Source organism: Anopheles maculipalpis, chromosome 3RL (assembly GCF_943734695.1).
Source record: "Anopheles maculipalpis chromosome 3RL, idAnoMacuDA_375_x, whole genome shotgun sequence".
Taxonomy (NCBI): domain Eukaryota; kingdom Metazoa; phylum Arthropoda; class Insecta; order Diptera; family Culicidae; genus Anopheles; species Anopheles maculipalpis.
Window position 1 is genome coordinate 12949863 of NC_064872.1, and position 25497 is coordinate 12975359.

The 25497-nt window shown below is 42.9% G+C and overlaps 2 protein-coding genes across 7 annotated transcripts in view; one reads left to right on the plus strand and one right to left on the minus strand.

Annotated features, from left to right (window-relative positions):
- LOC126564362 (zinc finger protein ZFP2) overlaps positions 1-25497 on the plus strand; it is a 505414-nt gene that overhangs the window by 432952 nt on the left and 46965 nt on the right. The window lies entirely within an intron of this gene.
- The window catches only part of LOC126564970 (D-3-phosphoglycerate dehydrogenase), a 483268-nt gene continuing 473957 nt past the window's right edge, over positions 16187-25497 (minus strand). The window contains exon 8 of the mRNA XM_050222103.1: positions 16187-16199. The gene's annotated coding sequence lies outside the window, so the exon portion shown is untranslated. The remainder of the gene's footprint in view (positions 16200-25497) is intronic.

Sequence of the window (25497 nt, forward strand, 5' to 3'; positions counted from 1 at the left end):
ACCCAGTGTGCTGGAACCTGGGGTGGGGATGAGGAAAAATCTGCAATTATCCTCTGACCCTAGCAAACCAGTAGAACGCAAAAGGATGCTACGCAACCTGCCAGTAGAAACCTGAATCTCACAAGCGAAGCACAAGCGCGCAGCGTTCGATCGAACGGATGAAAATGATATTTGAGTAATCGGTCAAGAAATTGGATTATAATGGTAGCGCATCCCTCCCGGTCCCGAAGCGATCGGAGGAGGTGAACTCTTTTGCTACCCAGGCTACGGCTGATGTACGATTTTTCCTGAGTCATCATCCGCACCCGGCGTCGTGAATGGTTTAACCTCCCGGAGAGGAACAGACAGTGCCCAAGCTAGAACGGAAGTACTTACACCGTACACCCGCCGCTTGCGCAGACGAATTCGCCTGTGGCGTAGAATTTGCTGACGAATCTCATCGCTCATCATCACCGTGATGAATGCTGCTGAAGATTGGAACTAGTTTTTGGCAGCTATATCGAACAGACGCCGTTTTCTCACGCTTCATGGACCTAGAATGCCGAGTACGAAACTCGGCATTCTAGGCGAGAGTACACAATTAGGATGTTTGTGATTATGTTAAGAGAAGTGAAACAAATAATTGAATAGCACAGGTGCAAGTCATCGAATTTGTGCGACCAAACAAAGCGAATCGGATTCGTATGGAAACCAAACGCCGACCAGATAAGACGGGAAGGAAGTTTGTGTGTTTGATTAGACAAAATAAAAACTCTCGCTTTTTTCATGGCCGCCTTCAATGCTCAGTGAAGACTTAAAAATTATCAAAATATCTGGGGAACTAATTACATGTAATTAAATGAAAATTACATAAATTTTAATGTTTGACTAGTTTCTGAAGATCCAGATATTTAGCCAATAAGTGAGGATCTTCTTCTTCCTCTCGAAGTCTCGACCTGCAATTTATCGAGTCATGCGTAGTATCTGACGATATTTGAAATTTTCTTAAAAAGAAAGAAGTCAAAAAATCGCAATATTTTTAAGGAATTTTATTTTTCATCAAAAAAGATCATCTTATAATAAATTTATAATATAATTTAATAAATTTCTGTGTTATTGTATTTTCAAATCATTAACGATAAATTATCAAATTAAAGTCACTACCAGCGAAGATAAGCTTCTACACTTATTACGTACTTCCCCTGCTTCTGTGCAGCTGCATAGCCAACGATGTTGTGTAATGCATCTGTAACCTTAGCACGAGTAATTAGAAAACTCGTAAACACGACCCCCTCACAGGACAACTTTTCACACCAACTACACCGTAGCACACCCACCTACCACCCATTTTCATCTGGAACAATATTCAAAATTATGAGACTTCTGCAGCGCGAACCACCAATCCGAACGGACCAACCACCGTTCTATTCGATCCTCAAGTGCATTGCGCAATAGCGTGACCTTTGAACGATCTCCCTGTCGCCGGCTGGCTAGACTGCATCGGTTGCACCGTTTTTTTTTTTTTTTTTTTTTTCGTTTGTTCGACTCCAAAGCCTCCTTGTCCAACAGGCAACCAACCAGTACCGGTACGTACGCCTCCAGTGCTCGTTACTTTTCGCGGCTATATTTAGCGCCCTCGGTGGAAAACTCGTTTTTGTGTGTTTCTTTGTGTGAAACCCTTCCTGCACGGGCTCTGCACGCTGCGAATGTTGGCGTCTTCGGGACCAGCGTGCGCTGGTGTGAGGCTGCATTCAGTGCAGCTTTTGGTTGCAGCTGTGCCGTAGCATTCCGTGATTCTGGTTCGTGATATATCCCTTCCAGACGTTTCGGGTCTATCCGGTGGTGCGAACGCACGATTACTAACATCGAAGTTCTGCTTGTGGCATAGAGTCATAGGCAAAACGTTGTAGCTGCTTCACTAAGCTCGAATGCCTCTAAAGGTTGGCAGCGAACGATGGATGATACATTGGGTGAAATCAAGCGAAAGCTAACCTAGTTTTAGTGTGAGCACAATGCTCGGTAGAACAAAGTTTGTTCAGCAATTTGAAGGCCGAAGCGGAAAATCTTCAAATGAAAAATTCATGTTCTTGACACCTTATTTTCCAAGTCAATATAATGGAATGCGTTAAGATTTTATTATATTTAATGTAACGAAAGATTATGAAGATTAAATGAAGTACGATTACCTGTTATATTTACTACCACGTCTTACACAAGTTCTTACTGTTAAATTTAGTTTCATATCCAAATTACAAATAAACAAACTTAAACTAATGTACACAGCTCCCACGAAGGATCTCTTAGCGCATCTAAAATCCTTCCCTTGTACTCCTATTAAACCAACATTCGCCCAACTCTGTAACTCTTATCTCACAAGCGTTGTGCTCCAGCCAAAGCTCTACGAAAAGAAACTAGTTGCACCCGTGCAGAAAAAGGCGACCGAGCCTGCGTGCACGACTTTACCATAACCAAACATAGTACAAAGTACACCGGGAAAAAGGGCACCCACTGTTCCGGCTGTTCGTTGTTTGGATACAACCCATAATAAAAGAAAAACACCAACAAGAACGACCGTGCTGCTGCACTTTTCATGCACCAGATATTCGATTGTAGTCATGCCGTAGATATTATGCGTGTTTTTTTATGCTTTTTCAATTCGGTTCTATCACTTGTGCCCTCGCTCTTTGGCGTTTGTTGCATCTACTGTACTGTTGACTTGGTGACGATGGTGGTGGTTTCATAGTCGTAGGCCGTACGCTACACTATTAGCTTCACCGGGCTGTACTAGGCGAGCATAGCAGCGATGAAATATCGATACAACACAAGCGCTGCTGCAGCAACAGAACACAACAATCGCACAAACACAATCACACAGAGAGCACCGCAAACATTGGTCCGGAGCAGCTGGAAATGAATTCAAGGGCAACCCCCCCTAGAAAGCTCCAACTACTAAAGCATTAGACCCCAGCATTGTAGCGCAACTGGTACAAACCAACACTGCACACGCCCGAAACCACGACCATGCTAGAAACCATCGATGTGTGCAGGAAGTAATGAACTTTTGCTCGAGAATAAATTGTTCACTGTACCGCACCGTTTCCTGCCCACTGCCTACCCCGCTTTGGTACGTGTTCTCGTGAAGGCGGAACGGAAACTGTCGGAAAAACCATAGCTTAGCTTTACTTGTGTATGTGTTTTTTTTTTTTACTACAATTTTTAACAATCTTCTGCATGATTCGCCCAACCGACTCTCTGGACGCCGAAAGATGCCAGACACTCCACTCCCTACAGGTGGAATGGTTTTTCAGTGTCCTGATCCGGAAACGATGTTTCATGCAACGCTGCCCACCGGGGGAGAAAAGCGCATGAAAAAGCAAGGAAAACCCAACGGATGCTTCTTGCCGCACGGTAAGCCTAACCGAACGGTGCGAGCCGGTTAATTCTTATGACTTTGCAGTTCTGTACGACGTGTATGTGGGGTAGTAAGAACGCACTCAGCTGACCAGTGGTAACCGGTGGGGCAAACATTGCTTTCATTCTCCCTTTTTCCCCCTCCTTGAACCGTAGCAGGCGCGATCTAAACCTGAAACGATGGGCGGACAGAAGTGTTTCGCCCCGCAAAATCACACGTCAAAGACAAATTGAATTTAATAATGCAAATAAGCTGCATTCACTGCACTTTCGTCGTCCATTGCTCGTCCATGATTATGCTGGGCAGCATTCTCCAAGCACTCTGCGCAACCGATGCACTCACGCCCTGTAACGATCTAATGATGATGTTGTTAATGATGAGCCTCATGATGACGCGCCGTGGACGGTTTTCGAGTGTAAGTGCAGGCAATTACGTAACATCTAACAGCGTCAGCGTCGACACCGAGGGCTGCAGGCTTGTCGCAGGGCAGGGAGAGAATTGGGCCCGCAAACAACAACCGACGAACAAAACGCTACGATGACGAAGGCCTCCGGACTCTAGTCTCCTGAGGTTAAATGGAAGGTGGTACAGGGTGGCGGTACATCATGCTGCTCGTCCAATGGTACCCATGTCCATTGGATCAATTGGATAGATCCACCACCAGCCGCGCCCGTTGCCCCCCCCCCCCCCCTCGATAATGCAATCCGTCGTCTCCAAAGCCATCCCGCATAAACATGATTACCGCGTGCAGACACGCGATGACGGATGACTGCGAAGTAAGCAGCTGCGAGGCGCGGTGAAACGAAAACTGGCTCACTTATCCGACCCAGCCGATTGGTGTGCATATGCAAGCCGAGTGGATCGAATCGATGCATCATTGAAATGTCATTGATTACGGCGGTACAAAAATTGCAGATCAAGATCGCGCGCGATTCGCGCGACGGACGGCCAAACGGCCGGAGAATGGAATCCTTGGCAGGCGCGCAAGTCCCGTTTAGGGCATTGCTACGAAAATTGCCCATCAAACGGGCAAACGGACGAAGATGCATTGACAAATGGAGTCAACTTGTGAACCGTGAGGGAATCTCGTCGAATGCTGCACGGGACATCTGTAATTCTACTTATTTTAATATCTCTGTCGCTTACACTCCGTTTACACTGATGCTGGTTGCTTTCAAGCTAAAATCACAAATTGAAGAATGCTTTCTTTGAAGAGACTAATTAACTTACTAAGGAAATGTGGAGCTATGCTCTTGGAAATATAATCCATTGCCAAACATTAAATGGATGTGCGATGTTGCGCTCCTACTACTTTTTCCTGCCATCGTGGCAATTCATTGCCCCTTTGAGTTCCATTTAGGTGCGCAAGGTAAGGATTTTTAATTTACCTGTCAAATGCAGGAAACATTTTTTACCTTCGAGGGAAACAGCCATTTTGCTGATCAAGGGTTTTTAATATGAAATAGAGTGTCGGGTATCTCGGAAAGAGTGATTTCGTCCTTTTACTGTCAGGAAAGAAATTCGAATTATATTTTTTCATTTAGGGGAAAAGGAAAATATTAACTACGTCCAGCGTTAATTAAAAAATCAAGATATTTTTTAGCTCAAATGATAATTTTTGCATTTAAGAAATAAAACAATAAGTATAAAAATGGCCGAGCCGCCATTAGAACATGGGAAAAATCTATTAAATTTCTTAACTTACTACAGGAAGCAATAAAGGAAAAGAAAACAAATCGCAAAAATCAAAAAGGAGAAAAACTATTCCTGCAATAAAATAACCATATCAAACTGAAGACTTCTTGGAATGAAATTAAAATTGTAATAAAAATCAAACTGATCCGATCCATCTATTTCACACAAAAAACTATGAAAATCGAAGGAAATAATGCAAAGTTTGTTTAAACAATGATATGTTGGCAACATGAAAAAATGTTGAATTAAAATTTATAATAGGATTCATGTCAAATTATGATTAAAGGGAAAAGATAAGATTGTACATTTGTTAGAAATTAAATGAGCTACTGCATATAGACGAACATGAGAGCGTAACATTAAACTGCATATTAAAAAGGCGAAAAAAAATTCTTTTCATTACAAATTAACCGTAAATGACGATGAAGAAAGAAATACAAAATAGGACAAACCAAAGCTGTATCTACCTCAGCAGCTGGAAAAACTCGTCGTACCATCTCACTCAATACAAATATTAAAATACTTCAATACTTTGCTGCAAAACATCAAACACCATGTTCAAATAGAACTGCCACAGACGTTTTCAAATCTGAGTAAATCAAATTAGCGCACAATCATTTCCTGAACCCTTACTGTCTGACTGACAATTTAAGTGCAATGTTTGCTGTCCGTCTTCCACGACACGCGTCTACGGTATGCTCCAAACACCCAAACAACCCGTAGCCCATCGTTTCAACGCAAGCTTTCGGCCGAGAGCACAACACACAATCGAAAACAATCAATCAACCAGTTGCCCTCCTGCTGGCCAACCGGTTGCCGCACTCTAGAAACACAGTTACGGATCCGTGTTACGATTTCCTTCCAAGCAAACATCCGCCAACCGTCCGACCCGCCACCGGCAAATCCGCCGTGCCAAAATAATAACGGAAAGAAAAGTAAGACAACGAAATCGTACCCGCCGGACACCTACACTTCGCAGGCCGGGCCGAGTAAACCTCGTTACGATGTTGCACAGTCAATTCGCAACTGTGTTGTTTCGATTGCGTGAGTGGGCCACGCGCGTGGTAAGTGGGTGGTTGAATGGAGGTGATCGATGTCCAGCACCGTGCGTACATGCAGCTCAGCGCTTGGCCGCTCGGGTGGGAGGCTTGCTCGCACACGGCCAATGCTTCCGGTACCGCAACTGGCAGCTCGATCCGGGAAAGGGAAGCATCGCAACAACGATCCTCGCCACCCGAAACAAACCGCAAAATGGATGCATGCGAACATTCCACCCAGATGTAGCCGCAAACGTAACGTTACTCGTCGCTGCTTGCCGTGCGGAAGGGCAGCAGCAACCAATTGTTCACATACCTGCTCGTCACAGGAGCGAAACCTTCGGGAGATGCGATCTTCAGACATTGCGTAGCACCAATGTGCATTCCGGCATCCGTAAAGTAGCTTGCGCAAAGTAGCTGCGATTGAATCCTGCGCGTTCCTCAAGCCAAAACGTTCACAGCGAGCTGAAGAGGATGCTCTCACGCGTGGTGATCACCGTGGTGCGGATATTGCGAAACCGTTCGTATGCACTCGTGCACCTTTCGCAGCAAGTACCACCGGGGAATTGGTTCGACGATTCGGTACGACCAGATCGAACACTTCCCGGCGGTGTACAGCGAAAGGGGCCACACTTCTCCGGGAGGTTTAAGTGTTTTATGCAATTTTAACGATCGACACAAACGAACGATCGCCAATCAAGTTGTACCGATCATCCCTGCGTGCATTGATCCGCTCAGATCGTTATGGTGTAGGGTAGATCGATTGCATACATTTTTTTATGCCAATTTTCCTGCATGGGGCGAGAGTGAATGTCGTGAGGGACGTTTAGTATGACAGAAATTATTTCAACGTTTGCACAACTTTGTTTATTTATTTAAAATTCATTGAGGTGAATATAAATTACATTCAAATTTATTTAATTTGGTTATTCCAGGTTTCTTTAATTTCAAGACACTACACAAATATCCAAGCATAATTTATTCTAATTTGCCTTTTTTGGCACAAATTACCTAACATTTGACGAAACCTATTATTCAAAAAAAATTCTACAGCAATACTGCCGTCCCTTTCCGGACGATCCTTCGTTACCCACAATTGCCAGAAAATTCAGTCATAAGTTTCGTAAACCTAATCGTTTACGAAACTCTTACTACTCCGTCTTGATCACAAATTGTATAAATGCTATTGATTGATACTGAAGTCAAAAAAGTGTTTGTTCAATCGAAAAAAGGACACTTTTCATAAGTTTTGTTAGTAACATTCCGCAACAAATCTTTCCTCGTGGTAAGCGTCATCAGTAATAAGTTCTTCCAAACCTCCAAACAGTTATAAACGATGGTTAGGATATCTCTCGCTGTTTGTAAGTCCTTTCAGGCGTCAGGTCGTCATAATATAAAACTGAATAAATATTTTATTTCCTCTGCTTTTAAGGCTATATCTGTCCCTACTCATTAAAAAGATTTATAATATTTTGGCTCAACGATGAGACTTGAATAGACGATTGTTGGGCTGAGTAATTCACTAGAATGCACGGCCATCGAATGATAAATCGCATATTATTAAAATTCCAGCAATTCTTAAATTATCGATAGCGGAATTACTCAATAAACTCAACTCTGCAGAATTTTATTAAAATATGTTGCTGTTGTCTGTCGATTTGATGAATCCCCTGGAGTGAATTATAATCAACACTTACATCCAGTCGACTACAACTGGATGCACTCATTAATAACGAAGAGCGATGCTACAGCAACATCAACAGCCCACAGCCGCTACAACTCACTGGCATCCAATCACTCGCGTGTAACATATTTCGCTATAAAAAGGCGATTGCATCATAACTCGATAAGGAAGTCCAATGCAAGCGATGCATTTTGGCCGTGTAGCACGCTGTAGCTACTTTGTGAACCTTCCAACCAACATTCCCAGCGTGATGTGAACCAAACGAACAAAAAATGCCGTAACAAATCAGTCCGCTACTGCGGTAAGTGGCGCTTTTCTTCCTTAAATGTCCTATCACTTTAAGCCGCACGGTAAACATATTGAATACTTTCCATTCTTGACACGGCAATAAGCAGCAAACTGTTGGCACGTAAGTTATATCATGTGTAACAGCAAATGATTATCATTCCTAGGATGTTTCTCCGGCGGAGGTGATCCGGAAGGATTTGCCGGTAATCGATCATAAAGATGGCAGCTGATAAGCATGATTGGAGTTTAAATGTCCAAGGATAATATTGCTGTAATAATCGGGAAGCATCGAAATGTTCCCGAGCATCATCAACGCGATTATTCAATGCATTCCAACGACTCTTAAGCTGCGGCTCTTTTACCACAATCTCGTCCATCACTTAGAGTTACATTAAAATTATTATTATAAAACTAATGAATAATTTGCACTAAATTTAGTAATTTTTTTAAATTTAAACAACCATAAAAGACATCAACAACGAATTTTTCACCATTTTTTTTCCTAATTATCCTATTCAGATCAGGTTGGACATACGAATTATGCTAATTCAATAATGGTACGTTCCACCATCCACTCCCACAATGCTGCCCTTCATTGCACTGCAAAAAATCACGTACATAACAACAACACACAAACGTACCACAAATAATCGCAAACATAGAAAAAAAAAACACTCCCCTATCGTGTTGGGTGGAACTATTGGCCATGGCACACACACACACAATTGCTTCAAATTACTCAATAATTGTACTGCTTACGGGTCGAAGACACTGCGGCACAGCTCCAGATTTGAATGCTCGGACAAAGCTCGTCGTACCGCCACCTCTGCCACCTACATTACCTCGCTGCGCCTCGGATACAGGCTCGAGGGGGAAAGGGGGGGCGCAAAACTATTGATGGTCAGCATTCATTGCCGTCATTACCGCTTTCGGTGTATTATAATTGAAAATTTACTCATAATTGGCATATTCGATTGCAAAACCTCGCATCCGAAAAGGAGAACAATGAGTTGGCCACGATACCCCACCCCCATCCCACCCCACACGAGTGAACCAACACAGTGAGGGTGGGTGATGGGGTGGGAGGCTTTTCGGATCGTTTCGGAACAAGCCAGGGGGTTCCGACCCACCGTCGGGTTGGATACTGGATGAAAGCGAGCGAGATAATGTACGCTACGGCTCATCCAGCAGTGGGAGCACCCGTGGCGATAGATAACCCGTTAATACGCTAATAACACCTGCCACCTGCGTCTTCGAACGGTCATGACAGTCGAGGGGAGGGGAGGGGGGATGTAATAAAGGACAGTGGTGGACTGACTGACCGGTAGAGTCAAGCGTCAAGCACCGTGCTTCAGCCGGAGTCGAGTAGGTCAGATGAAAAATAATACCCACCGATCTGCAGGCCATTCTTGCGCTCCGGGGCTCCGGCTGCTGCTGTTGGCGTATCGATGACGGAATAGTGAACCGGTTACACTCGGCCGGGATTTGTTGCCAAACTATTAGACGATTAGGGAATCCTCCTTCGAAGCTATCGAAAGAGATCGAAGCTATAAAAAAACCACAATCGATCACAAACAAGTTTCGGTTTGCCAGGTTTGCTTATTATGATGGATGCTTGGGCAATAAATAGCAAGTTTTATACAGCACCCTTGGGGGGAGGTAGAACATCTCCCCGATTCTTGGCACTTTGGAAAGAAAATCACTCGTCAAACAGCGCTTACCCTCATTTCATGAAACTTTTTTTTTTTTTATTCCAGTTTACTCACGCTATTCTTTGACCTGTGCGATGCTGTTTCTTCCAACGAACCATTATACTTTCAATAAGGGATTTGTGCCGGCATCGCTGTCCCGCATGGATGGTTTGGCCGCTGACTTGATACGTTCGATGCTGTTCATATAATTTCTTTTTCACTTGCTTAAGACTTTATACATCTTGAAGCAATGTTATACTCGGCATAAGCGTTCTTTCCTCGAATTGATGCTTTGGTGCAAAATCGGTGCCATTTGCTACGCGTTGGTCCGGGAAAATAGAATGTTCCGTTTCGCTGCCAACGGAAAAAGATGCTTTTCCTAGGAATCATTATCATTCCGGTGACAAACAATACCAGACTGTTGGATTTTTCGATAGCTTTTCTTCGGCAAATGGTTCTGCCTTCTGGGACGTTGTTTGAAGAGGTGATTAGATGGCCTGTGTTAACGGTAGAAATATAATTTTAATATTTTAAATTTAACATTTCAAAGAACTACTTTTGAAAGCTTTTCAACATCGTCGATCGATATCGTTATGATGGTCAGACCTTATCTTTTGTAGATAATAGATGTGTAAAGCATGCGATTTGTAAAAACTTCGAATATACAAAGTATTCTTGGAATAGTTTTGAGCAAAATTCAATTTTAGATAAGCTATTACAAAGCTACTAAGCGACAGCGGCCCACCCGGACCCCGTCCCGCGGTAGTAAGCCATTCGATGGCCGGCTTAATCTTCGAAGGTCGTTAAGCCAAGAAGAAAAATCTACTCCTTAACTTTTATATTTTTTTCTGCCTTTTGTGGCTTTCTTAAATTTCCAGAGACAACTGCACTTTATTTTCCCTTTAACGAACTTTCATTCTGTTCCACCACCAATGCTTTTGATTAAAAACAAAATCGTAACTGACACTTTCATGCAACAAACTCTACTAAACAACACAAAATGGAAGCAAACAGCTAACAATCCGGCAGTCCATACCCGAACGCATGACACCGATCGATCGATGGAATGTCGAAAATTCAACGTACCCATCAATACACGCACACCAATCTGGAGCACTGGGAGTGCGAAGGAAAAGCGGGTGCGCTTTCCATGGCCCAAAATTGTTTCATCGTGTCAAACCGTCGGCCGCCGAAATCGATCAATCGAGGTAAAAGTCTTAAACCGCTGAAAGATGCACCGAAACCCAGCCGAGCGTCCATCCGACACGGGCCTTTTTGTTGGAACACTTTGCAGCGCAAAGTTGAGAATTATCAACAAATGAAGATCACGGCGTGTGAAGCGCGGAAAGCATACGCTCATTCAGCGAAGTGAGGTGGGTGTTTTGGTTCGATGTTTGGAGGAGAAGAAAATGAAAATCCAATTTCGCTGACTCCATTCTCGAAAATCGGTCTCGCGATCGGACGATCGATGTGCGGCATAATGCGCCACCACCCGCACTGCGCCTGTGTAATCGGCCTGTGTGTGGAAAATCTCAAAAATCGCCCAAAAAAACATCGAAAATAAGGGTGTAAAAAAAGGAAGCGGACACCTAACTCTAAATCGAAACCGAATCGAGACCACCGATCGCCTCCATCCGACCTTGATGCGGTGGGAGTGCGTCCCTCTTGCGGTGTAGACGATTCGTGAAATTCCACCCGATGGCGCAGCACCTGTGCGATCTCCCATCCAGCTCGTGGTTGGTCAACGGCGGGAGAGAAAACGTACAACAGCTGGGAATGCGAGCGAGCCCTTGGGAACGTGTTGGAGCCTTCGGCGTAACGAAACGGCAAAGAACCGATTGTAGCTTGTTTGTAGACTGTGCTGTTTGTGCTAATTTACGTGAGAAGCGGAATTCGTGCAACGGCAAGCATGTCACATTCCATACGATGGCCCAAGTGGAATGCAACCAACAAAGCGAGCTACGAATAACAACGATGGAATATTTCAGTTAACACCGTAAAGTATGGATGAGCAACGACCGATTTCGATGTTTCGCCATCGATTTGCATACCGTTCAGCTCGGTGTTGTTCTCTGCCGCTGAAGTATGGATCGAATGCAGCCATGTGCTACGAACTTATCGGCAAAAGCGAAGGCAGCCCTAGTGAGTTTATTCAATGAAGAAATTTTTCGAGACCTTATAAGCCTTGAAGATTGATACCTTACTAAAAAGGGTGTCATTTTTTGTATGGCATCTAAACAGCAATGCAAGAGCTGTTGAAGAAATTGTTTCACCTAAGATTGTTGCACATCTTGGCAACATTTATTAATAATCCTACTTTTATTCTTCGTTATCGGATAACATAATCATCTATTACTATTTTTTCAGCTTTTTTAATTCTGTTTTAAGCTATTTATAAAATTAATAAAAATATATAAAATTGATAAAAATACATACGTCACCAGAACTGTGACTTATTCTTCACAGCCACTTTATCTCACAGTTGGTAGATTGATTATCCCACACGTGTGTAATGTAAATTTATTAATGAATGAGTTTCACCAGCTTAAACTCACGTGCTCCTATGAGGCGTGGTCTATTTCAAGGAAGAATAATTATTTCGTTAGTGACTACTTGGAAATCTAGCTTTGCTGCTAGCTATAAACATCTCAGAGTAGTGTTCAAGTAGGTTTTACGGAAACCCCATAAAGATGTCTTAAAGCGCTTAAAGCAGTTGAAGAAAACTTCTTATCCATACGATGTTCGAGCGTATTTTGGAATATTAAATAGAATTATTTCATTTTTAATAGTTTTGGCATTCTTTAATGTTTCCTAAATACCACCATACTCAGAACTATACCAGATAATCGGTGTTGTTGACTAGTTGGAATCAATATCGAGTGGCATATCTGGTCACATAAGCTAATCTATGATCCGAGCAACATATAGAAGTAAAGTCCAGAGAGGAAGACGAGTAGGATCTCAAAAAACCATTGTCTACAAGTCAGCGCGGCATTCAGCATCTGATGCTGACAGTAGAGAAACAAAAAAGCCCGGTAACACCAAACCGTAGTAGATTAAATTTCGCTACTCACCTTCATCCGATTTTGGTTATAAAACTATAATAAAAGAGTGAGTGTTTGAATATGTTTCCTTCCACAATACGCTATCGTGAAATCACAGAATTATTACATACATCAAAAACGACAGTATCCTTGTCGCCAGTGTGCAAAAATGAAAAGCGAAATTGATAGCTCTCACTCCTTACAAAGACGGCTCTACGGCTCTGTCTCTGGCCATGTCCATCGCGTTTCCATGTTTTCAATCGCTCGAAGCGAAAAGCATTTATGTTGTGCTTATAACAATAAACAACGGCTCACTCGACACTGTCGCTATGGATTGCGCGTTGGAACGTCATCGAGTGACTTATACGTTCGTACACTGTACGATTTGCAGAACCGTTTGCATGTGCCACGCGTTTGCTCGTCCTGCGAAAACATGTGCCAGTGATATATGTTTTGTGCGAAGATTCTTGGAAGTTTTCCACCGAGATGTGGTATTATTTTCATTTCGCATTCGACGAAGGATGTAGTATGTTGGAATCCTGTACCGTTCGTTTAAGATTCTTTTTTTGTGATAATCACACGTGCCCATATTGTCATACTTTACTGTATTGAGGAGTGTTTTTGATGTAGTGTAGTTTAATGTAAAATAAATTGTTTATTGAAGAAAACCTGTACGATCTTTTAGCGGCAATAAAAGTGAAATTAAATTTGATATGCTTGCTGCTATTTTCATTATGACATGTTGGACCGGTTCTCAAGCAAAAAGTTCTTTATGTTTATAGCTAGCTAACGTGCCGTAATGTGTTTGACCGTACTCCCTTCCAAAGCTTCCCTTTACTGTCTCATGCATTTCTACTAGTAACAGAACTTGCAGATATTAATTACATCAATAACTTGCCACTTCAACTCTTCGGTGGTAAGAGACAGTCCCTGTCCCTGTACAGCCTCCAGCACCATCGGGTGCCCATTAATGCCAGCCATTATGATTAATACAAACGATAAAAAAAAGAGAAGATGGCAATCGTTGTCAATTATTTTAATATACTTGCACTGTACGCCCGTCCCGAGCACAATCAACACCGGCATAATGATCGTTTAGGCCACCCCCGGAGGCAAGGTTGAGCATGATTCCGATTCCATTTCTAAGGGAAACACCCAAAAGCCCATCATTTCACCCGCCGTCTGAACTGGTCGCGACCGGTCACACATCCGATGCAGTTTAGCGCATCATGCAACTGTTCGCATCTTGTGGTACACATTACCACTGACTGTGAGGCCACCGACCGCCCAGAATGTGGCTGTGAACTTTGCCATCCTCGCTCGCTCGCCACAAGACCGGATATTTCTGGACCATCTAGCTACGTTTCGCCAGCTAATGGTGGTAGCTCGGACGTAAAGAAGCAACCTTCAAACATGATCACTTGCTCCACGATTGACCAGTGTCTTGGAGTTGAACTGACTGCCGCCGACTCGACCTATGCCCGCACACCGGCGGATGTGCCATCCCCCGTACACATACCACACTCAACAAACTTCCCCCAAAACGCTCTCCCCGAATGCCCGAACGCCCCAAAACGAAACGGAAATGGATACTCACCCATCTGGACGACGGACGAGCATTGCGATATTTGTTTTTAGCTACATTTTCGGTGTGCTTCTCGTTCACCGGCAATTGTTTTGATGAAGCCAGGTCGGGAATTTTTTCGGTCCAATTCCCGATTGCCGACCCGGCGGTAGCGCAAGAGGAGATGTAATAATTAAAGAATTGTGCTGATGTGCAAGACCGTCTTCGGAGTGTGTATAATTGCTGGTTGGTGATTCTCTGCGCATCGGGCATGCTTCTCCATCCGGATGGTCCGGCAAGTTTGGTTTGCTCCCTCGCTACGGAGTATAATGGCACTTGATCTTAATAATCCAATTTGGAATGGTTGGTATTTATTTCATTTAAACTTCCTTCTTTTGATGCGAGAGATCGATTTCCGGCCAGCATCTTTGGTGAATAGTTTGAGTTTTTAACCTCAAACACCCGTGCCCCTTATGGGGTGGAATTATTTTCAGGTTGCTCATGTGGAAACATGCAACAACGCGTCCTGTCTTGATCAATAACCTGCCGGTGGTTTATCAATGATAGGTGAAAGGAACGTTGATTCAATGAAATTTGTAACATTTATCCAACAGAAGGCGTACCATTCCATACCAAAAAAAAAGAATTTTTGAAGAATTTTTGTCGCAAAAATATATATTAAAATGTATTATTTTGCACAGCTATAGAATCCAAATAATGACAAATTGCGTCATTTAACTAGAACCTTTTGAGCATCAGCATTCGGTCTTACATTTCGAAAGAGATTGATCAACTCCTACGAAGACTGATGCCTCGTAGAAGGAATTTAATACCCTCAACGTAGTCAAAATGGTTTAATGAGACCTAGTATAGAATCTAACAGGACGGTTGATGCTGTTTGTACCAACCTTGAAACACGTTCTGTCAAAATTTGATAGCCCTTGGACTATAACCTAGTGTGTTAGAGCATTTGTGTGATGAACTTTTGTGTTTTAATTAATCATGGAAATGAAGGAATTGCGCGTGGTTTTTGCAGGGAAAAAATACAGCCCAAGCTAATTTTTGGTTTGTTGAAGAGTTTTTCGACACTGCTCTACCATAACCAACAATTAAGTATTGGCATAATTATTTTAAAGGTGATGAAATGAGTACTGAACACCGTGAACACAGTGGACGGCTCAAAACGTGGTGGCTAACGACAAAAACATAGAAGATATCCACACAATTATTAAGATCAATCATAATATGAAGTCGATCGTGTTAGCTTACACCCCAAAGATATCTTAGGAACGCGATGGACATATCATTCTCGAGTATTTGGATGTGAGAAAGCTCTGTGCAAAATTAGTGCCACGCAAGCACACATTTGAACCAAAAATAACAACGAATTGATAATTCGGAGCAGCTGTTTGAGCGAAATAAATCCGAGTTTTTACGTCGGTGTATTACCATGGATGAGACCTGACTTCACCACTTTACTCCGAAGTCTAATAAAGCCAAGAAATCCAAGCGGACTAGACGCGATGAACCTGCTCCACAGCGGTTTGAAAATGGAACGATAGATTTTTTCGACACACAAGGAATAATCGTCATCTACCGAAAGGAAAGACCATTAACAGCGAATACAATATCAGTTGTTGGAGCGTTTGAAAGACAAAATCGCCGAAACACGGCCACATTTGTAGGAATTATATTCTTCTTTCAACAAGACAACTCTCCGTGCCACAAATCAGGGAAAACAATGGCCAAAAAAGCATGAATTGGGCTACGAATTACGATTCTCCACCCGCTGTTTATTCCCTCTTCTCAAATCTCAAAAGAATTTATGCCTATTTTGAGGCGAAGAACAAATACTGCTATAATCGATAAATCTGAAAGGGTGTATGTTGAATGAAAAAACATAATTTTGTCAAAAAATTGTGTTTTACCATCATAGACCGAACAATTATCAGCCCACCTGTTAGAAAAGAACAACTATTTGTTAGTTAATTTTTACTCTTTGACCCTAAGAACCTATGTTGGCTCAAACGCAGGGCTAGTCATGCAGAGTGCATTACTACAATCATACAGTAGCGTGCCACGACTGAATAGTACTTGTCAGATTATTAGAAAGGTACCAAAATTTACCATTAAAGTACCAATTTACCAACCATTTCTATTAATCATTCTCATGAGGACACTTTAAGAAGCTTCATCCATTTCAGACCAGCGTTCGGTAAAGTAATTCACTCCACCAAATCCAGGTGGCTTAAAGCTGCCACCGGGCGGATTAACAAACAGCTCGAAAGAAACAGTCAAACACTGTTGTTTATTATTACAGGTATGCCGCGATGCCCGAATGCGTGTGTTCATCTTACCCGGTCGCGATTACGTATGAATGAATGTTTGCCTGCTACTGTACGGTGCTATGAGTATACGTTTCAAGCTTATTCACCCCACACACATGCTACCAACATTCCAACACAATACACCGAAATGTTCACCACTTCAGCATAAATCCGTTTTTCAGTTTTGGGTTGCTGGGGGTTTCACACGAGCAGCACTTGTTTGTTTTGCAGAAAAGCAATGTTTTTTTTTGAAGAATTTTCAACGGAAAACGACGCTTTACAAAGCGTTACAGGCACACGGGGGCACACAAATTCACCAAAATGGAAGCATGGCTGCGTTGCTGCCTTTCTTGGAAGATGTAATCTCGTGCGTAAAAGGAAGTAAAAGATCCCAACGTTCACACATTCCAACACACGGCTCAAGCACGCTCGTGTAATGCAATATTTATTGTGCACTACTCATGAAGCTATCTAACTAACGCAAGTGTCAACGTACCAACCGCTTCACGTTCTATCCGAAGAAGGAATCTGTACCATGTTTGCGCCTCGCGGGGCTCGTCTGCACTCCAGTCCAGTCCGTAGGGGTGTATTGAAAATTCACACACACACACACCGAAATGAAAACGCTTTCGAGTGCAGTGTTGAGTTACTCCAGCAAGCTTATTTTCGTGAATCACCGATCCCATCCCCAACGGCACAGTAAAGGTTTTGACGGCGTTTGCGATGGTATGGTCGCGTTTGGGGGTAAACATATGGCCAATTCACCTGGCACCTGGATGAAAATCAAATACTGCAGCACAAGAACCGATGACTTGAACTCGATCCGAATGCGGTTAACATGTCGTTTGCGCGTGAGTCGTTCGGTTGGTTTGTTGTTCTTTGCCCTTTTAAGGCCTTTATTAAAGTGCATTAAAGGAAGGAAGAGTTTGGTGTTACATTTGAATGTGCTAAAGATGATCGGGCAATGTGATGGTGACACAACAGGATCGGGGATTAAATCCCGTCCGGATCGTCCCTTCATAATAAGGACTGACGATTCAACTAGCCGGCATGACCTAGTAGGTCGTTGAGGGAACAAGAAGAAATGTGCAATTATCATCTTTTACTCCTGCATAAATTTACTTTTACTTTTACTCTTTAAATCTTTTATTGCCAACGTATTAAACTGTTTAAATAATTAGCATAATAGAACGAGTACGTAACGCCTAAAAGTATACGACACTTAGACAGACGATCACTTGTCAGAGTCTTCAGGCTAGTAGGTTTCTCTATAAGCAAAAAGGCATAGCCTTGTTTATAAACTAGAAAGGCTTCTTTCTGTTTTCAAGATAGCCACAGTCTGGTCAGTCTAGGGACACTAATAGATAGTCTAGTGATCGAAATTATAGCGGCGCCTGTCTTCATACGGCAGGACTTTGTCCGGAATGTCCGCCAGACTCAACACAATCGAGATGCATGTATTATCAAGCTAATGAAATAAGCGATCGTGGGCCAAGATCTCTCGAAGTAGTAGAGCGAAACAGGAAAAAGAGGACTTGTGAGCTAATTTGACATTTAATTATACTCATTCGTTAATTTGTTCACTAAATTTGACAGACCATAAATGGCCTTTTCGAAGCAATCATTCATATATCACGATTATCTGAACTGAGATGTCAATATGTGGTAGGACAACGGACGGGACGGATACAATTTAAAATCGCAAGACACGACAAGTAGGGTTTCACTGGTGAATTCTCGGCAAATAACCAGAAAGGAATCAGATGCGGCATTCCTCGACGTCAATTAATGGTCTAACCCGTAACGATCTCACCGGGGTGTGTAGATTAATCCGTATCCTTTTTATTATGGCCTGATACATCAATAAAAACCGACTTTAAACCCATAGTAAACATACGAAGACACCTTTGTATGCTTAACTTTGACCTTAGATTAAAACACTTCCAGCTGAAATAAACAACTTTACACCTTTTAGGGTAAAATCCCAAAGTGGTCGATTAATCAGACAAATCTTCCATGTGTCTAACCCGCCTTATGCAGTTTATGAATAATATGAATAATTTTAAAAGTCCAAACATCCACCCCGGGGGACTTCGAACACTGTACACGCCAAATGTCGACCCGCATTAAGCACCTTGATCTTGATTTAGTCAGGCAAGCCAGAGCGCCCCGATGGTTTGTTTACTGCCAGCGAACAAAGTTCGATAAAGTCACCACGATTACATTTGGGCTGACATTTGCAGTGGCGCCGTTGTGTACCATGCGCCAGCACGCCAACGTTCACCTTTCGGATGCTGAGCATTGAAATAATGATACACATTTTGTTTTTGCATTCACTGTCCAGGGAGTGCTCGAAACGTAGGGGCCACCCCGGTCCTGCCCGATTCCCGAGCATAGTAGTATCCGTGGTAAACACGACTTCTTTATTTTCACTCGCCAGTGTGCTTGGCGACCTTTGCGACCGTCGGACTGATATTAAGCGGTTAGTTCATGGGACCGGAATCCGCAAACAGCGGCCGGTCAAATGGTGCCCCAGTTCCCGACAGCTGTAAAAAGAAAGGGGGTGAGAAAAAAAAGGTCAATACCGTTGCAAATGCCGTTGCACATTAGCGCCAGTGCTTTCGCGAGACGCAAATTTCGAGCTCCGGTTGTGATGGGAAAATTTGACAAAAAAAAAAAACGAACAAAGCAAAACAAAATGTTATAATTTGCCACTCAACCACTTTACCACGGGCTGCGCAAGTCGATGAAACGAGTGCAATGCGTAGAATGATGCAACCGTACGGCATGCATCATGTGCAGTGAAGGCAGCCACCGGTTGCACCGGTTTCCACGATCGAATGACCTTCCAGCAGAAGAAGCCACCGATCGCACATCATGCTCCGCAATGGTCATTGAGAACGCATTGGCTATGGCGAGTCGCGATGAGCATAAACAATCCAAACTCACCTCACAAAATACACTTAAAAAGTGACATTCTTTTCCATTTTTCATTTACTTCTCATGTTAATGCAAAGTGTAAAGCATCTGCAGCACGAAGAAACCCTGTACCACGGACACGGAATCGGACGGTTCGAAACCAAACAAACAATGCAAAAAAGCACGACCAGCATTGTAAATGGAAGAAGCGCAATAAAAAAAAGAGTAAACTGCCAAAGAATTTCGCCACGGAAAGGACGTCACGTGCCGGCAACGTGACAGGAAAGCGCAAACTTTTGTCGAGCATCGCCCGCGCACCTATAAACGGTGTGTTCACGAACGTAGCCGTTCCGTGTATTGGCAAATGCAATTGTCACGATGGCCTCGGTTTCAATGACCCAAATCCAGTCCAATTCTCCCCCACCCCCAGTCGTTGGTGAAGGTGGAATCTCCCCGGCGGTTTGGCAAACGGATGAGCAGCGCGCCTGGCGGATGCCATCGTCCTGGGGAAAATCAGCAACGGAAAAACGACAACCGGCAACGTCAACGAACCGAGTGGTAGTTATTTGCGCAAGATTAAGCTTTCATCTGCAGCAAAGACGACCCGGATCCCGATCCGCCCGTAGTCAGCCCGTGGTGTCTTCGGTGCTTCTATTTACTATATGCTCCAAACTAAAGTGGACCAGGAAGGTGAGGTAGGGGATACGATGGCTTTAGAGCGGTTCACAAACGAATTCAGTGTTTGGAGATGGTTGATTGAAACAAATGAACTTCCATTAAACTCCCTTTCCCACGGCAAGATTGACGCTCCTTCTAGCGAGACGATTTTATTGTCACCCGAGCGACATATTTACACCGGCACGATGGAAATTCGCAGATGCCACCGCCTGAAGGGAACGTTTTGAAGGATTCATGCTGGAGAAGGGAACCTTCTCCACTTTGAGAAGTGATGCAAAAATTTGTTTATCAAGATTCCGTGAAATAGTTCACAACGGATTACGTCTTAATCCGCTGGGTTTGGTGGCCCAGGCATCTTTAAGTGTTGAAAGTGGTCTAATCAAATTTTACCTCGATATTATGGTGATGAAATACAAAATAGGACGCTAAAGATGTATAAATTCGTTGCATGATTACTAAAATTTTAACAAAATATGAACATTGAATACGGCTGGGCAATTTTGTCTCAAGAAAGAGCCATCTCAATTACAACCTGCAGCAATGGAAAGTCGTGTAAAATATAGTATTGCTACGGGCTCCACACACTCTCTTACGTCCTGAAGACTTCAACAATCGAAATACAAGATGCAGAGGACACTAATATAATCGGTAGCCCTCTACGGGTAAGAGTCCTGAAGGAGGTCTCGCCATTTTCGATCGAAGGGTTTTAAGGACTATCATTGGTGGTGTGCGCACGCAGGGCGTGTGGCGAAGGAGATTGAATCACGGGCTAGCGTGGCAGTGCTGATATCCTGACGGTGCTCAAAGCCGAAAGGATGCGATAACAGGGGCATGTGACGTGGATGCCGAACTAATGCCTCACTAGGAAGATGATTGCCAGTGACTCGTTCAGCACGAGGTGTAGAGGAGTGACCTCGTTGACCACAGTGAGCTCGTTGGTTGGATCAAGTTGAGTCAAACCTATCGAAATTTTCCTGGAAACGAATCGGAGACCAAGACATGTCACCTAGACGTCCTCAACTCTGATCAGGCTCTAAAAGGAGATAATATTGGACGTTTGGAGTTTGGAGTACCCAAACGCCATATCTTCTTCTCTATATAGCGATCTAGGATTAATAATTTAGAAGCTAACGGATTAAAACTACTTAAATCTAATGGTTTAAGTATGGTTAGTAGTGGGTCATTCTCGCTGTATGCTCGTCTTCGTATGTCAGTTATAAACGGTCTGTAACTACAGAACATTTTAGGAAAGATATTTATATTAACATTAGTCCACAGATCGGGTGCATCTATCTCACCGATGAGGAATTTAGTCATAAAAATGCATCATAGTCATTTAAACAGACAACATGCTGCGTTTCATGCAAAATTCCAGCTTAATTCCTTCTTAAAACTTAAGTAAAATATATGAAAAATATATTAACCACGACAACTACGGTAGTTAATTAAAACTTTTCCCAAAATTTTAAATGGGCTCTCTGACATAGAAAACATGCACCATCCAAATCAAACAGTAATAGGATCAGAATGGAACCAGCCTTTACCAATTGCATATGTCACCGTGCCACAATTCACCTTCGCCGATAACATTTTCCCTACCGAGCAAACACCCTGGAAAGTCAATTGAATCAACAGTATAAGGCCACCCCATACAAAGTCTATTATCATAAACGTATGCATTAGCTGTAATTGTTCCAGACAGACAACTGCATATACCGGTAACAGGCATTGGCCTCGAGTCACTGGACGCTGCATCACATTTTCAAACAAAACTTTGCAACCGGACCATTTGAATACGATGCACACTTTATTGAGAGCAAACCCGACCGGACCAATAGCACACACGCACCCTGGTTGCAGAATGCTGTAGAATAAATTTCATTTCAAAACAACTCAAAGTGCATACGCGTCCAGCATCGTCGTCGCTATCAACGTGGCAATAATGGCACAAGCATCGAGTGCATCACAAGCTGAAAGAGCTTCACTGCGCTCATAACCATCTGATAGTGGCCATTTTCAGAACGGAGAATATCATCTCATATCATCGTGTGCTTCCAACTTTTTTACCCTCTCCCTACGTTCTCTAATATTCATTGCAGCAGAGATTAAGCTCCCATAAAAGCTGCCAGTAACACATGTCGTTTAATCGACAAAGAGCACCATACACAATGGGAGCAATCTGTAAAATGAGGCATAAAATCATTCTCGCGCACAACCGAAGCGGAATAATACCAGTCAGCAGTGAATACGAGTAGCAATGGATTAAAGGGCTAAAGGAAGCATAAAAATGGTACGTTTTTTTGTAGATGAATGAGACTGGATTACTATCCTGAATCGATGCATAGTTTGCTATTCCGTGCGGATTCGAATTCCAAAATGACAACAAATTCTACAACAGAGTGCATATTTATTATGGTGCAATTAATGATAGCTCAGTAAATCGGTGTTTATCCATCTACTCACCATATTCTAGTCTTTTCCCTCCTTTGTCCCTATATAGTACCGTTTAAGCACAATGCAATTCCGACCCCTCCCAAACCTTTCACTTTTCGCCATTTACTGCAGCTTAATTGTAATTAGCGGCACCCAGCGCCTGCCGGGCGGAAAGAATTATGATTTATACAAATTTAAATCAACCACGAACGGCACACATTGCACGAACGAACGAATTCATTCCGTAAAATGATGCTTAAAATGGTTCGCGTGAACTACAATGAATTCAAAAAAAAAAATGGCGCCGCGCACAATAATTGCCAACAAAAGAACTATTTAAAAACCAACTATCAAAACAGCATCCGCCGTCGCCGGTGGAAATGCATAATTAAATGGATGCAAGTACGACTAGCGGCAAAACAAAGCCACAAAAAAAATACGATAAACATACAAAGGGACAAGAAAATGAAATAAAAGTGCTACAAACGGAATCACCAACCCTCCCTCGCTCGCTAATCTTCGATAGAGATGAATGGGTTTGCATACAGAGCGAGCGCAAGGGCCAGCCAACACGCTTTGTTGGCATTTACTCTGCTGCCAACTTTCACCTTCTGCACCCATACACGCGTGAAAAGATACATCACACTTCCCATACGCTCCCACTGCCGAAAGGGAGCTCCTCTATCCTCCACCCATTCGGGTGCCAAAGGTGGAAGGTGGTGGCAGCACACAAAAATAAGGAACAAAAAGCAAAAAGTGCACATTTCAACAGGAACAGCAGCTGCGCGGGTCTTAGCGCCTGGCCCGGTGGTGATTGTCTGCAAATCAACTTCTCATTAACACGTCCAACCAAATCCCCGCCGGCATCCGCGTTCGTGAGATGTGCGGCGGAAAATGAAACCGCCATCACTCATCAACTCACTCGTGGCCTTTTGGCCTTCGCGCACATTGCTGCCTGCCAGCGGGCAACCCCCATCGGGTTGATAGAGTGGAAAGTAATGACATACGGACGCAGCGCCTGGGAATGTAATATTTAATCCATTTAAAGACGCAGACGGCAGTAGGAAAAGGCTACAAGCAAGATAATGAATTTTCACATTGACTTGCGATAGAACGGGGTACGGGAAGTGTTTACAAAACAAAACAAAAAGTCTTCATATCGGCTAAGCGAGCAGTGTAGGAAATGAAAGGGATATCTATCTAAAATGCATTAAACCAGGGGTTTCCGAACTTTTTTCTGAGCAAAATATGCACTGACTCTGATATCAAGGTTGTGAGCAACTGAAGATGATTATGATGAGAAAATGGTAGCTCGTTTGGCATGCTGCTATAAGTGAAAAAGTCAAGAATTGCTGGATAGTCGAGCCTATAATCTTAGAATAACTTTAATTCGACCATTGATTTCAATGAGTTGCTTTAAAAATATCAGAGTCATATTACAATATTCTTTCCTCTGTTTAGTTGAGGTAAGGCCACCATTTTCCTGGACCTGGACCTTGTTATTCTGTGGTTGTGGATTGTTGGCTTCTTCTAATATTTGTACAGTTTCTTTATAAATTTTCTCTTCTGTTCATTTAATATATTTTCATCGTTACATAAACTTTACATCATCAGATGGCCGACTATATCATTAGCAAAACATCAACCCGTTTTGGAGTTTATTATACAGCCCTAGAAGTATCCAACTTCAACTATACTATTTTGTATAATTCTGCTAAATTTGTTCAGTTATTTTAAGGAAAAATTCAAAAGCTTGATGAAAGGCGTGCCGCGGTATGAAAACCCCTGCATTCAAATAAATCTTTTGCTTCTCGCTAGCGTGCAACAGTAACATCACGCAGATTAAATATTTTCGGAGGTTTTAACAAGCTCAATCAAATAAACCGACGCACATTTTATCATGTAAGCGAATAAATAATAGTTTCTTCTGCTGATTTTATTTCCGATTGCTGTGTGGATGAACGGTACCATTGTTACAACGTTAGATGTCTGTCGGTAGGTGGGTTTAATACTAAATCCAACGAACACATTTGTTGGCCAGCTACGAGTTCGGGTATAGGTAAGGGTGGGAAAATAGGCAATTGCACTTGCTATACACGCTGGATATCTATCCATATTTACGCTATTTCCTAGCCATTTATACACCATTGCCTACCGTGTGGGACACGTTACGGATGAATGTGTTGAGCTCTGTGTGAGTGTATCTAATTAATCGCCTATTGGCTTAATGCACTTAATGCTTTAATTTTTAATTGTTTGTAAATAGTGTTTTCTTTCTTTCGATTACATAATTGAACAATCAACAGCGTAAACTATCGTTGAACAGGCACGCACACAAACGAAATTCCATTCCTAAAATTCGATGACGTCTATTTAAATTTGCCACTGTTGCCAAACCCTTTTTTTCCACTGCACTGTCAGTTGCATGATTGCATTAATAATTCAGCACGTATGCAATTAGGTTCGTCCGTCACTTTCGTTCCATTCATATTTTGTGCATCAATATTTTAACCGTATTATTTCCACCCGGTTCACGATCAACCCAACAACGCAAGTAAGGCAAACAGTATTAGCGCAAGCATCACGCATTGGGGTTGTAGCTACACCATCGGGACTATTTAACCGGGAGCCAATGTTCGCGCTTGACCGCATTTGCATAAACGCCGACGAATGACAAAGTGTGTGCCGGTGCGGCCAAGCGGACTTGATCTAATTAACGCCATCCGATTACGGACTGACGATCGAT